Genomic DNA, 4,551 nt, shown 5'->3' on the forward strand with positions numbered 1-4,551 from the left:
CGCTATGCGTAGATCTTCCCCCTCTTTGTTTCTTGTACTCGTAAGTTAGCCACCATATATATATATGCTTAGCCGCTGCTGCAAACTCACCACTTAACCTTACCTCACCCATTAAGCTTTGCTTGTCTTGATACTTTTGGAAATGAGATTGCTGAGTCCCCTGTGGCTCACAGATTACTACAACACCAGTTGCAGGTACAGGTAAAGGTTACTTGACGTGAGCGCGTTGATTGTTCATTTGGAGTTGCTTTTTCTTCTTCTTCATCATCGATCTAGGATGGGTTCCAGGCCGGCAGCCTGGGATAGCAAGGATGGACGTCGTTCTTATTTTCTCGTTTGTTTTCGTCCGTAGACGGACCCTGCTCTTCTTCATGATGATTATGTATTGTACTGATGTGACTCTGATGTAGCTTGTGGCGAGTGTAAGGCAATTCTATTATATATCTCTTCTTTTCAGTACATGTACTTGTAACGATATCCATTCTTGCGACATGACGAGATGCGCTTCTATCCCTGACGAGGCCCTCGTGCCAAATTGAGGATAGGGTCGCATCTTGGGCGTGACAAGTAGTTGCTCTAGTACTTCACTTATATCTTTTAGAGCACGATGGCGTATAGATTTTATAGAAATAATTGCACGCCCGTTCTTCACTTATTTGTTTAGAGTTAATAAACGCCGACGGTAATTTGCATGGGTTATAAGATTAGTTCAAAAATAATAGGTATTCAATGAGTGCATAATCAAAACCACATGTAGCACATAAAAGAGAAATCATGGTTAATAATATTAATGTGGCAATGTGAAATAGAATGAGTGCATGATCATTGGTTAATATAGGTATCATGAAATAGAGGTGTTAATTTGCTATTCAACCAAATATTTTTAAGGCATAGTGATGGTGTGTGAGCATACTTATTCCTTGTTGAAATTGTAGTGATGTTTAAGTCGGGGGCACGCGGTGGTTAACTCCTACAAACCTCCCCTGTAGAGGCATGCGAGTAGTGCTTTGCGTCGAGAGAGCTAACAAAATGTTACAATAAGTATTGGAGTTACTCATGACTAATGTGAATCCATGGATATACACACTCTCATCTCCACATATTTGCTAGACACTTCGGTACCGCACATTGCTCATTCTCACCTCGAGGATCGGTGCAAATTTCACCGATGCATTCAAACTCCATGACATGGTACACTCTATTACACATAAGCCTCATTATATCTTCCTCAAAACAGCCACCATACCTACCTATCATGGCATTTCCATAGCCATTTCAAGATATACTGTCATGCAACTTCCACCGACACTTCATATGACTTGTACTTCCATTGTCATATTGCTTTGCATGATCATATAAGCTGACATGGTATTTGAGGCAAAGCCACTAATACTTGTGATCCGCGCTGTGTTTTCCATGAAGAGGAACGGGTTATCAACAACAATGTGGGTAAGTATTTCCCTCAGTTATCAAGCCAATGTTTATCGAACCAATAAGAACATCAACAACAACCGTACTCAGCGGCTAGATACAAAATAATAAAAATCTTGCACCCAACGCGCGCAAGAGGGTTGTCAATCCCCTTGGTCTCATTATTTGCAAGCAAATGAGATGTGTACATAATTATAAATAATTGTAAATTGCAAAACAAAATGAAAACAAATAAATGGCAGCAAGGTGTTGAAGGTTTTGTAAATATAAGGTGAATAGTCCGAGGGGCCACAGTTTTCCATAGTGGCATCTTTCATGAAAATAACATATAGTGGGTAAACACATTACTGTTGGTTAATTAATAGAAAAATGGATAGTTATGCGATATTCATGCAATGGTCATCTGTATATAGACATCACGTCATAAACAAATAGGTCAACTCATGTCTTTACATATTACTATTACTCCACTCATCGACCGCTATTCAACATGCATCTAGAATACCTTTAATATATTCTATTCTATTTTATACTAAAAGGAAAATACGGATCAAGAAAAAAGAAATTAGCTAGAAAATCCCACATTAATCAGAAAGATATGATCATTGATTATTAGATTTATAAATTTGTAGCCGTTGGGTTTATGTAAAGAGATATTTTAGCTTGATCGTGTACACATACCTAAGACACGTTACTATATACCTAAGACACGTTTAAAATAAAAAGTATCTTGAACCACGAATAAGACTATCCCATCTAAAATACAGAGGACTCTCTCATGACCCGTACATGTTTTTTGTGAGCTGTACAAGACTCGGATATGAATGCGTGTATAGATAACCAACCGCTTTGGACATGAAAATAAGCACCAGCACGCACCCTTCACGTGTGTGTTAATAAAATGGCACCGTTCACATGTCCAAGCAAAAAAAGGAACCGGTCACATGCATATATACTTGCGCACATGCAAATAAACTATTTTATGCTCAAAATAATTAACTTAAAGTATCTTAGTCACGACTTGTATATTTGAACGCGTCCGCGAACACTAACCGACCACTTCTCAAATCCCATCGTCCATATCCGTATATCTTATATCCGGTCCCTCAAATCTTGTGCAAAACTATGAAGCCCCGACGATCGATGCAAAATTATGACGGCTCGACACGCAAAATTATAACGCTCCGATAGCCGACTACGATGCCTCGACACACCACGCTTCGAGGGCTGACTACGACGTCCCGACACGCAAAATTACAACGCCCTGACAACCGATGCAAAATTATGAAGCCCGGCACGCAAAATTATGACGTCCCGACAACCGATGCAAAATTACGACGTCCGACACATAAAATTACAACGTCTCGGTGACCGACGCAAAATTACGATGTACCGACATGCAAAATTACGACGTCCAGGCTCAGCCATCACAGGCGAGAGCTCCGGTGTGTGACTGCATGTGGGACAGCCTCAGACAGCTTTGACGTAGAGGAGGGTGCCCGGGCGTGCCGGACGTGACCGGGCAGCCTCATATCATTCTCATATTTGAGACGGGTTTGAGGGGTGACGGTTAGTCCAGACGTTTGAGGCTGATTTGAGAAACCCATGTGGATCGCTTTTTGGTGAACGGTTAATGATCAGGCAGCCTTCCGGGATATTTGAGAAGGATACGAGGGGTCCGGCTGTAGATGTTCTTATATTTTGGCTACATAATTAATCAATCGATTGGATCAACATGGAACCGGCAAGCCTAATCTAATATTGAACGTCCAATACCATATTTATTCCTTACTTTTTTTCCAGTGACAATCATATATATATTTTGGACTGAACAAACTTATATATTACTGTACCGAGGATAGTCTAGATTACAATCTTTCTTTCTTTTCTAAAAAAATATATTACAATCTTTGGTACGTAAATCAACTACTCTGAGTACCCCAACCAGACTATTGTTCTACCCTTGACTCTTGGGAATTTTGCTAGAAGATCACTCACCAAATTCTGGTCATGATAAACATGAGTGATAGACGTCGTACAAAGAGAACCCAGGTACTTAATTTCCCCAATGACAGAAGCAAAGACCGACCTGTCCAAGCTTTCATCATTCACTACCATGTTCACCGCCTAGAGTGAACCCATCTCAATATGAATTGGCAAATCAGTATGTTGGATAGCAAGGGATAATCCTCCATACAGGCACAAATTCTGCTTCCAAATCGAGAACAACTCCCTGCAAGAACAACATATTATGTTGCCCAAATTGTCCGTGAGAATTCATACCCGCAGCAGCCCGACCGTCTATTGCCACGATCGGTCGGTGCTCAATTTTGTCCAACATGTGGGAGACACCGACCACTCACTAGGAACTAGGAGTAGGTCAACCGTTATGCAATGCTTTATGGCATGGAAAATATAAACTCGTGAAAGAAAAGAACGCACTTGAACTATGGATCTTTTCCGGAGAACTTGAACCAACGACTTCATCTTTAATATATCTATTGTATTTTCAAAATAAAAGTCCAAGAAATCCCGTTCTTCTACATATAGTTTCTTTTTATCCATTTGTCATACAAATGAACACATCAAAAATATGTGTCAGTTCCACTAAAAAATATAATCAATTGCACACATATACATAAACACGAGATTACACATGCCGATGTATACTATTGCAAGACACCATAGAGTCCATACATTTTAAAACCTAAGTGCACTTTAGGCCCTAAAAGAATGGCCAAATACATGTGCTAACACGTTTGCTAGACACAAAACTGTCCACGTAGCATATGAGAGATGACGTCATGAATGATGTATTTTTTCTAGTTAACTCCTCTATTTTTATTTGTATTTTCCTTTTAGTATATAATAGATTAGAAAAGTATTTTCATAAGTACATCATGGACATTCTCGCAAAAAAAAACATCCCCAATAGTAAACTTTTATTTTTATTAAAATCGATAGTTACTCTTACAAGTGAACTAAATCTGGAACAATGTGTGAATTCCCTTTCGTATTAAAATAGGTAGTTACTCTTACATGTGAACTGCTTAGGTAGATGGTCAAGTGACATATACATTAAATGTAAATTGAGCTACAAATCCAAGTGTTTGGAGGCAT

The sequence above is a fragment of the Hordeum vulgare genome, chromosome 3H (genome assembly GCF_904849725.1).
Source record: "Hordeum vulgare subsp. vulgare chromosome 3H, MorexV3_pseudomolecules_assembly, whole genome shotgun sequence".
NCBI classification, from domain to species: domain Eukaryota; kingdom Viridiplantae; phylum Streptophyta; class Magnoliopsida; order Poales; family Poaceae; genus Hordeum; species Hordeum vulgare.